General features: G+C 46.4%; 1 long non-coding RNA gene and 1 other non-coding gene across 6 annotated transcripts in view; one reads left to right on the forward strand and one right to left on the reverse strand.

Annotated features, from left to right (window-relative positions):
* The window catches only part of LOC123570965 (uncharacterized), a 58,517-nt gene extending 47,511 nt beyond the window's left edge, over window positions 1-11,006 (reverse strand). For all 5 annotated transcript variants that reach the window (XR_012433013.1, XR_010585913.1, XR_012433015.1 and 2 more), the window contains exon 1: window positions 9,969-11,006. This is a non-coding gene — a long non-coding RNA (uncharacterized lncRNA). The remainder of the gene's footprint in view (window positions 1-9,968) is intronic.
* TRNAC-GCA (transfer RNA cysteine (anticodon GCA)) lies at window positions 4,257-4,328 on the forward strand. The gene has a single exon. It is a non-coding gene; the product is annotated as a tRNA-Cys (tRNA).
* Window positions 11,007-11,130: the final 124 nt, after the last annotated feature.

An 11,130-nucleotide genomic window follows, 5' to 3' on the forward strand; every position in this document is an offset into this window, starting at 1 on the left:
AGAGAGTCCCCTGCCCCATAATAATACTTCCCCTGACACTGACTGCACACCTGTGTCCCCGCAGTGGAGGATCCCTTTCCAGGTCAGTTCTAGAAAAACATGGATGACTTTGACTTTGTTTTTTTGTTGTTGTTGGTTTGTTTTTGTTTTTGTTTTTTGTTTTTGAGACAGAGTCTTGATCTGTCGCCCAGGCTGGAGTGGTGCAGTGGCATGGTCTCGGCTCACTGCAACCTCTGCGTCACAGGTTCAAGCGATTCTCCTGCCTCAGTCCCCCAGTAGCTGGGATTATAAGCACGCACCACCACGTCTGGTTAATTTTTGTATTTTTACCAAAGACAGCGTTTCACCATGTTGGTCAGGCTGGTCTTGAATTCCTGACCTCAGGTGATCCGCCTGCCTCGGCCTCCTACTGGGATTACAGGCATGAGCCACCACACCCAGCTCTTAACATCTCTTCTTATAAGGATATTAGTCATATTAGGGCCCACCTAATCCTGTGTGACTCAACTTGATTACATCTGCGAAGACCCTCATTCTAACTAGGTCACACTCACAGGTACTGGGGGTAGGACTTGAACATCCCTACATGGAAGGCCTGCCCTCTGCTGGGACATGCGGAAGCAGCAGCGGAGTCTTGGATGTGGCGCCAAGAGCTAAAAGGTGCCAATTAAGTATGTTAATATGCAAGGGGTTATATCTTCGGGCAGCATTCGGCTGCAGAGCCAGAGGTCCCTGGTTCAAAGTCACATCCACCTTGTTTACTTGCTATTTTTATTCACAAAAGGTGGCTGAGAAAGTAAAACTGAGCTAAGAGAGAGAATAAAAACATGCTCAAATAACACTGGGTGGGACTAAAGACAGCTATAAAGTCACAGAAAAGACCGTCTTTCCTGGACACACCGCAGCTCTAAAACGTCACGACAGTCTCCTTTGAGAGATTACTATTTTCTTAATTGCTGAGAAATCTTGTTCTCTAAAACCATAGACTGTCAGAAACTTTGAAATATTATCAGGAAAAATGAAACAGCGCACTTAAAAATTGTTTAGATTAAAACAAGTCAAATTTATTCTCATACAGTTCTGGAGACCTGGAATCCAAAATCAATTTCAGTGGTCTGAAATCAAGGTGTCAGTGGGGACATACACCCTCCAAAGGCTCCAGGGGAGAATGTGTTTCCTTTCCTTTTCCAACCTCTAGAGCTGACATAGTACTCTTTTGCCTGGAGGACACAAGTTGCTTTGAGGCAGAGAAGCAGCCTCAACTTCTGACCCATGTACAAAACTTCAGATAAGAGGCTTCTGGACACAGCATCTCATGTCTATTTCAAGGTGTAGTATCTGGGAAACAGAAGCCCAGGCCCACGGTGCAGCCCACACCCAAGGCCCATCTCCACAGCCACAGCCTTGCTTTGCTTAGAGTCTGCTTCACTGAAATTTCCCCAAGCCTCCAGCCTTGCCCCAAAACCTGTTTGTTTGTTTGATGAAGCCCCCCGGGGTTCCTTGGTGCACACTCTCCCTCAATGCAGGAGTGAATAAACTTGACTTTGTCTACCGTGATGCTAAGAGGCTGGGGCTGGCACAGTGAGGCGACATCACCACCTCATCTCCTGCTGGCCTGCATGAGTTTGGATGAAGACAGAGCCCCAAGTAATCTTCTGGTCCTGACCACTGCACCCCTAGCAAGGGCTCTGGGACTTTGCCCTGCTCAGCCCTCTACTGGGATTTAACTCTTTGTGATGTTTCCCCTCTTTTTCTCAAATAGACACATACCCTTTCTTTAACCTGTGTCCCTTTTTCTCTTTCCTTTCCCAGGCACTCTTTTTATTTATTTATTTTAACTTTTAATTTTGTTTAGAGACAGGGTCTCGCTCTGTTACCCAGGCTGGAGTGCAGTAGTGCAATCACGGCTCACTATAGCCTCGAACTCCTAGGCTCAAGCGATCCTCCTGCCTCAGCCTCCCAAGTAGCCAGGACTACAGGTGCATACCACCATGCCTGGCTAAATTTTTCATCTTTATTTTTGTAGAGGTGGGGTCTTGCTACATTGCCTAGCCTGGTCTCAAACTCCTGGCCTCAAGCAATCCTGCCTTGGCCCTCCAAAGTGATGGGATGACAGGCTTGAGCCACTGCACCCAGCCCAGACATTTCTTCATCAAGGTGTGCTCTATTTCAGAGGTCAGGAAAAGATAGCCCACAGCCAAATCCTGCCTGCTTTCTGTTTTTGTAAATAAAGTTTTACTGAAACACAGCCACACTCATTCATTTACTTATTGTCTATAGCTGTTCTCAAACAACAGCAGAGCTGAGCAGTTGCGACAGAGACCATCTGGGCCACCGAGCCAAAACACTTACTATCCAGCCCCTGGAAGAAAAGTCTGCTCACCCAGCTCTGTCTTCACAACTCTGTCAATTCCATTCATTCCTCAACTCCAGGCCAGCTGTCTTCCCTGCCCGCCTGCTATCTTCTACCAAAACTGCCTTCCAATGATACTACTCAGTTGCCAATAAATATATATAAACACTTAGACCAATGCCTGGCACAGAATATGCATTGTGTAAGAGGTGTTATTAGTAGTCTTTTTTTTTTTTTTTTTTTGAGACACAGTCTCAATCTGTCACCCAGGCTGAAGTGCAGTGGCATGGTCTCGGCTCACTGCAACCTCCACCTCCTGGGTTTAAGTGATTCTCCTGCCTCAGCCTGCTGAGTAGCTGGGATTACAGGCATGCGCCACCATGCCCAGCTAATTTTTGTATTTTTAGTAGTGACAGGGTTTCACCATGTTGGCCAGGCTGGTCTTGAACTCCTGATTTCAGGTGACCTACCCACCTTGGCCTCCCAAAGTGCTGGGATTACAGGCATGAGCCACTGTGCCTGGCCTATTATGTTTTTTAAATTATTATTGTCCCCTTCCTCCTTCTTTTTAGAACTCTCTTCTCCTCCCTTTGCTTTCAGGACACTGCTCCTTCCCCCTCCTCCTCCTGCCTGGCTGGCCACTCTTTCCTCTGCCCATGTAAAACAAAACTCTCTTCTTCTCATTCCATGGTTCTTGCAGAAAACTCACACGCAGGAAGTCCACACTCAAATTCCTCCTCCTCCTCCCTCCTCTGTCTTCTCCCTTTCCTCTTATTCCTTCCCTCCCCTCTCCTTCCCCTCCCTGCTTCTCTTTCTCCCCTCTTCTTCCTCTTCCCTATTCTCTCCCTCTCCTCTACTTCTCTCTTCCCTTCCTCCCTCTCCTCCTCTCCTTCCTCCCTTGCCCCTTCCCCCTCCTCCTATTCCTCCTAAGTGCTGCGTCAGTGATTGGCACTGCTAACTCTCCAAATCTCCAAGCCAGACACCTGGGAGTGAGCCTCGCCTGCCCTCAGCGGTACTGCCCCTGTATGCCACCTGCAGAGGTAGCATCCGCACTCCTAGTGCCTGGCCAGGTCTGCTCTCCTCCAGCCCAGTTCCTCCTGCACACACCCGTCCTCTGGAATGCCCCCCTCTCCTGCCAGTTCCATTCCCTAAGCCTCAGTTCTCTGTATCCTATGCCTCTCCAAAATAAGAAGTCACTGAACTACAGCATAGTCAGAGGACAAGCAGCTTGCCATGGTCCATGGTTTAAACCCTGGTGCCCACCACCTGCTCTGGCTGATCCCTGGGGCTGGGTCATGGAGTGTGAGGACTGGCTCCAGGGGTGCAGTTCATGCACCAGTTCAAATCCTGGAGTTCCCCATTAGCTTTTCCTTATAGAAAGTGCTTCCCATGTAGTACATTTCTGATCTTCTAAGAACATATTCTAGCCCCTCCATGGTCTTGGGTGTGTATAAATCTATTCATATGACTCTGTCTATGAAGTCTTTACCATTTTTAAGCCAATAGAAGACAGGGACAAGAGAACATAAAAGAGTCTCTTTTAGTAACAGGGTCCTGAACTCAAAGTCAGAAAGAGTCAACAAGGAGTGTGTGTGCCTGGGAAGAACATTAATGTTGAAACTCTATTGTCAAATGTGCACTGTGAAGGGCACAGACGAGTGACTCTGAAAGCCCTTCCAGTTCTAAATGCCAGTGTCAGTCCTCTTCCTGAAAGTACAAGGAAGCTGCTACAGGAAGGGGAACTGTCACTTGTTTTGCATCAGGGAGATAAAATTGTAGTTAGGGAGGTTTGGCAGCTTTGAGGAGGCCCAGCTGGAATGAGCATCTGTAGTAAAATTTTATAGGAATGTTGGGCATGACTGCACAGATATAAAAGGTCTTGCTTAGGCTCACACTTCTGCCAGGGGGTATAGCTCAGGGGTAGAGCATTTGACTGCAGATCAAGAGGTCCCTGGTTCAAATCCAGGTGCCCCCTGCTGTCTTCTTATTTTACTCTCCGGAGCTGGTGTTGAAGATTCAGCACCCTTCTCCAATCTTAAATCTCAGGATACTGAGCTTCCCTAAATCTGGGAAAAAGCCAGGGGCAACTTAAAACCCTGTCACTGAGCATCACAGTCTCAGAGTGATCAATTCCTTGAACTTGGACTTTTTCACTTACCAAAGGCTTTGTTCTACCTTGCCTGGTTTTGTTTCACTTTTTCTACACATTTTCATGACCCCAAATCAGTGAAGTGCAGGTAAATGTTTAACGACCAGCTCTGAGGGGGGTGATTTGTAGTGTTTTCCAATTTCACAGAGTGAAAAATAATCCCACCACGGCAAATTTCAAGCTACAAATATGAGATGATGAACATGGAGTTGGGAAGGTGAGCTAACAAATGGCTGTCTGCTGCAAGCTAGCTCAAACATAACACTGCCCCAGTCCACCTTCCCGACAGAGGCCTGGGCTCTCTGGCCGTGCTCTATCTTCACAATACCCACTGACATGAGAGCAGTGGTTCTCACTCACCCATTCATCCATGGAATCATTCATTCTTTCGTCATCTGATTCCTACTCAATGCCACACAGGAAAGACAGAGATGAGTAAGAACTGTCTGTGGTGAGTAAAATAGTCCAATGAAGAAATGATCCAAGCAATGAAAAGGATAGATGAACAAAAAAAGAAGGGGCACTATTTTTAAATGAAATGTTCTGTTACCATTAAGATTCTCAACTACATAATCTAAAACGCCTCCTACCTCAAAACACCCAGAAATGCAAGACAAGATACAGTAAATACATATTCTTACATAGAGCTGAGCTCTCATAACAGTGAAGGCTATCTCTGGGGTGGCAGTGGGGGATGAACTAAAACCCAGATAGGTAAATATGAGCTGATCCTGGGAATGCCTGTGGTGGTTGTGGTGAGCTAACCAAGGTGCTTCAGTTTACACAGCCATCTGGGTACAGGAGATTTGGCCTAAGACCTGAGTCTACCTTCTCTTGTACCAAGTCAAACTCTTAGAGAGCCATAATATTAGTAAAAGCATTGGGAAAAAAAAAAAAAAAAAAGCATCCACTAGCATAAGAACACAGGACATTTTTCTCTTTCTGGGGAGGCAGAGGGCATCGCCCCTGAGAATCCATAACCATACATCTACCTTCACACTTGTTAGGGCTTTGAATTTATACTACCTACATGGTTCAGAAATTCCTCAACCTGAAAGTTAACATAAAAAGTACTCAGGCTAACAATGATTCTAGAGTATCCCCTGGTGGCTCACACCTGTAATCCCAGCACTTTGGGAGGCCGAAGTGGGTGGATCATCTGAGGTCAGAAGTTCAAGACCAGCCTGGTCAACATGGTGAAACCCCATCTCTACTAAATATACAAAAATTAGCCAGGTGTGGTGGTGGGCACCTGTAATCTCAGCTACTCAGGAGGCTGAGGTGGGAGGATCATTTGAACCCTGGAGGCAAAGGTTGCAGTGAGCCGAGATTGTGCCATTGTGCTCCAGCCTGGGCAACAAGAGTGAAACTTCGTCTCAAAAAAAAAAAAAAAAAAAAAAAAAAAAAAAGTACTCAGGCTAACAATGATTCTAGAGTATCAAACAAGGACATACCCTCAAGCCAGACTGCACAGGATTCCTACTGATAAAGCCTGGCTTAAGATGGTCTTACAATTCAAAGTAATAAATATACAAGGAACCAGCCTATTATGAGTGAGAACCACCAAACAAAATAAAGTCATAAAGTCAGGCCATAGAGTTACCAGACAGATCCTATAAAGTAAGGGTAGTTAAAAATCTTAAAGACATGAGGAATTGAAAGCATGGACACCTATGATTTTTTTAAAGATAAAGCAGATACATCTAACATGAAAAGTGCAGTCACTAAAACTGATCATTTAATTAACATTAAACACACATTAGGCAAAGCTAAAGAGAGATTTAGGAATGAAAGAATGTAAATCTTTTAAAAATTACTAGGAATGAAGCACAAAGGCCTAAAAAAACGAAAAATATGAAAGAGTAACTAAAAGAGATGGTGCAGAATAAAGGGGTCCAACAAATGTCAAATACAAATTCCACAAGAAGAAAGTGTAATGGAAAAGAGACAATATTCATTTCACTTTTATTTATTTATTTATTTTTTGAGACAGAGTCTCGCTTTGTCACCCAGGCTGGAGTGCAGTGGTGCAATCTCAGCTCACTGCAATCTCTGCCTCCTGGGTTCAAGCAACTCTCCTGCCTCAGCCTCCTGAACAGCTGGGATTGGAGGCATGCGCCGCTATGCCTGGTCAATTTTTTGCATTTTCAGTAGAAACAGGGTTTCACCATATTAGCCAGACTGGTCTTGAACTCCTGACCTTAGGTGATCTGCCCACCGTGGTCTCCCAAAGTGCTGGGATTACAGGCGTGAGCCACCATGCTCAGCCTGGGAAGAGGCAATATTAAAAGATATAATAGCTGAGAATTTTCTAGACTTGTACAAAGATGTGACACCTCAGATTTAGGACTCATGAGTTCCAAGAAAGATAAATAAAAGATCCATACCTAGTCACATTGCAGCGAAACTTCATGATACCACAGATAAAGAGATGTTGTTTTTTTAGATGGAGTTTCGCTCTTGTTGCCCAGGCTAGAGTGCAATGATGTGATCTCTGCTCACTGCAACTTCTGCCTCCTGGGTTCAAGCGATTCTCCTGCCTCAGCCTCCCGAGTAGCTGGGGTTACAGGCATGCACCACCATGCCTGGCTAATTTGTTTGTATTTTTACTAGAGTCAGGGTTTCTCCAGTTGGTCAGGCTGTTCTCAAACTCCTGACCTCAGCTGATCCTCCCGCTTCAGCCTCCCAAAATGCTAGGATTACACATGTGAGCCACCAAGCCCGGCCAAAGAGATTATCTTAAATGAAGCCAGAGAAGTTAAATCATATGTAAAGGAATAATTAGACTGACAGCAGACTTTTCAACAGCAACAATGAAAGTCAGGAGACAATGGAACAAAATATTTAAAGTGTGAAACAGTTCTCTCCCTAGCTAAACTATCATTCAGGAGTGAGAAAAATGTAAGACATTTTATATAACTGAAAGTATCTACTTCTAAAATATCCTTGCTGAAAGAAATTTTAAAAGTTGTGCTTCAGGAAGAACATTGAACCCAGAAGGAAGAAGAAAGAAGCAAGAAAAAAGAGTGAACAAAGATAGTGGTGAGCACATTGGTAAATCCAAACAGCATAGATTGTATAAAACAAAAACAATTACTTTAAATGTCAGGAGAGAGTCTTAAAAACAAGATGTAACTAAAAAGAACAATAATTACACACAAGACAGAAGGGGAATAGTGTGATTAAACTCATATTCAAAAAGCTTTCTATCATTTGAGAGAAGATCAGAAATAGTCATTAATATTAGATTCTATTAAACCAAATATGTGTGTAAAGTTACAGACTAACCCCTAAATGAATAGAAAAGGAAAGCATAACTTTCAAATCAGTAGATTAATGATTATGATAGAGACTGTCATATTGGATTCAGCAGCAACAACAAAATCTAGCTACATGCTGTTATGTGACACACATCTGAAAGTAAATATACACAAAGTTTGAAAGTAAAAGGACAGGAAAAGATATATCAAAGAAACACTCGCCAAAATAAAGTTAGTGTAGCTGCAGCAATATCAAACAAAATGGATTATAGACAAAGACTATTATTAGGGAGAGTGTTATTTTCTAATAATAAAATGAACAATTCTCCAGGAAAATACTACAATTCTAAATTTGTAAGCACATAGCTTCCAAATACATGAAGCAAAAATTCTCACAAATTCAGGGAGAAATTGACAAATGCACAAACTTGATATGAGACTTTAACACCTCTTTAGTAACTGATAGTTCCAAAGGCAAAAAGATGATAAGCTATAGAAGGCATAAACATGACTGATAAGCTTGATTTTATAGCTCTAACTAGATTCTACACCAACATTAGAATATATGTACTCTTTCAAGCAAACATGGAACATTTTCAAACATCTGTTGCACACTTGGCCACAAAGCAGTCTCAGAAAATTCTAAAAAATCAACATCACATACTACATTCTCTGACCATAAGGCAAAACTCAAAAACAAAATGATAACTCATAAAAAAGATTCTCATTTGGAAATTAAAAAGTACTTTTAAATAACCTCACGGATAGAAAAAGAAATAATAATGAAAATCAGAAAATATTTTAAAGTTGTAGCCATTTTTACATGGAGGACTGGCCAGCACAATTTGCCTTTAGATTCATTTGGGAAAAGTGCTGACTAGTTCACCAAAAGTCAATTCACAGAATGACCAGATAGCCAAAAGCCAAATATGGTAAAAGCTAAACCACCGAATATCAATTTGCTAAACAACCAATCTGAATTATTGAATTTTTGTTTGTTTGTTTGTTTGTCTTTGAGACAGGGTCTTGCTCTGTCACCCAGACTGGAGTGCAGTGGTGTAATCTTGGCTCACTGCAATACCCCTCCACCTCCTAGGCTCAAGCAATTCTCCCACCCCAGTCTTCCAAGTAGCTGGGACTACAGGGGTGCACCTCTGCACCTGGCTAATTTTTGCATTTTTTTGTAGAGATGGGGTTTTGCCATGTTGCCCAGGCTGGTTTAGAACTCCCAGGCCCAAGCAATTCGCCAGCCTTGGCCTCCCAAAGTGCTAGGATTACAGGTGTGAGCCACCGTGCCTGGCCCCAGTCAAGGATTTTTTAAAGATGTGTTTCATCTCCACTCCTGCCTTTGTCTGTGTCCAGAGCCACCCAATAAACCTGGTTCAGGACAGGTCTTCACAACTATTTTTTAACGCACACACACAGGCTGAGGTAAACACAGGTCTGCAGGGTCAAAGGTGCAACTAAAATTTGGGGGATGGGGGTGCTAGGAAGTGTCTCCATAATTTAAATAATTGGCCATCCAGCAAATTTCATGTTGGTGAACTGCTTTTAGTGACTGATGGCCCACAAATGGGGCAGGAAGCCTAGCCAGGAAGTGGAAGTTTGAGTCAAAGAGGTGCCAAGAATCTGCATATGTTAAAACAGAGGTGCATCTTACTTGGATAGAGATTTCTTTCTAAAAGAGTTTACGTTTAAGGCAGGGATCCCCAACCCCTGGGCTATGGCCCAGTACCAGTCCTGGCCTGTTAGGAGCTGGGCAGTGCAGCAGGAGGTGAGCTGCGGGCAAGTCAGGGGAAGCTTTATCTGTAGTTACAGCCACTCCTCCTTGCTCGCATTACCCCTGAGCTCTGCCTCCTGTCAGATCAGCAGGTGCTGGATTCTCATAGGAGCCGGAACCCTGTTGTGAATGCGGGATCCAGGTTGCGGGCTCCTTAGGAGAATCGAATGCCTGGTGACCTGAGGGGGAACAGTTTCATCCCCAAGCAACCCCCCTCCCTGTCCATGCAAAAATTCCCTTCCACAAAACCGGGCCCTGGCCCAAAAGGTTGGGGACCCCTGGTTTAGGGGGTTTTAAAGTTTAGGGATCCCAGGCCGGAGGGTGGGCGGTGGAGAGGAGCTGGGAACAGTACTACATTACTGTAAGGAGCCCACCTCACCTCGGCACGGAGGTGGGACCCGGCCTAAAGCCCAGGCGGGGACTTACCCTGAGACATGTGGCCTGTAGTGCTCTTGAGATGAGAAGTTGGACTTTCAAGTTTCCCCTTTCTGCGAAGTGGGGCCTTGTGATATCTTCAAATCCTTGTTCAGCAGGCTGCGCACACACCGGTCCTGTGTCTAAGGTGTCTCGGGCATGACCGAGGGGTCTCTGCCCGGGTGGGCGCGCGCCTTTCCTCAAAGGCCTGGTCGAGGGGTAGTCGGCATAGTACCCGAGTTCTGGGAGGTGATCACAGTCGGCGCAGCTGCAAAGGCCAGCCCCGGGCGGCTGGGCGAGGAATTCCCTTTCCTTCCCTCCGATATTGCCAGGCAGAGCGCTCTTTGGGCCGTAGGGTCTGGACGGGACTTCCAAACTCAGAGCAGAGTCTCCTCTGCGTGGGACCACACGCTTCCTTTCCCCTCCAGGCTTCTGTCTGGCACAGCAGGCTTAGCCCCGCAGGCCCCCTTCCAGGAGCCTTCTATAAAAATGACCGGGTCCTTCTCCAAACAGGAAAACGAGGCTTGCTGCGCCTCGCCCGCACCCCCGGAGAGCCCCGCTCTCGCCTCGTCCGCCCGGACCTGGCCTTCGAACTCGGGAAGCGCAGGGGGAGGCAGAGGAGGGTGGGCCGGGCTGCCTTCCCGCATCACACGTTTATTTGAGGTCTACCACGTGCCAGGAATAACTGGGGTTACCAGACCAGCAAACAGGCACGCAAAATGCGACACGAAGGTAGGTCATGGCTGTGGCAAGCGGGAGCGCGGGCGAAAGACGTGCGACGCGCGGGGGCCTGGCAGCTGCTCTGGCCCACCCACGCCCGGCAGGACCCTCGACCCCTTCCATTCCGGGTCGGGTTTCCCCGACCGCGGCCTCTGGGAAAGACGGCTCCCTTGTCATCCCCACCATCAGCCCATGGCACATGGGACGCGCTCAGTGGTGGCTGCGGAAAATGAATGAGTGATGCGCGGCGCGTACCCGCGGGCTTCCACGCCCACAGCCAGCCCGGCGGGTCACGGCGCGCAACCTCTGCCCGCACTTGGGGGCGGGGACAAGGGGTGGGGACGGGGACGAGGCCGGAGCCAGGTACGCCCCGCCCCGCCCTGTCTCCGCCCCCCGCTTCCGAGCCGGCGCCGCGGCGCCTTCTGGGAAGTGTAGTCCGTGCCTGCACCGGCCA

This window comes from Macaca fascicularis, chromosome 3, assembly GCF_037993035.2.
Source record: "Macaca fascicularis isolate 582-1 chromosome 3, T2T-MFA8v1.1".
Classification (NCBI taxonomy): domain Eukaryota; kingdom Metazoa; phylum Chordata; class Mammalia; order Primates; family Cercopithecidae; genus Macaca; species Macaca fascicularis.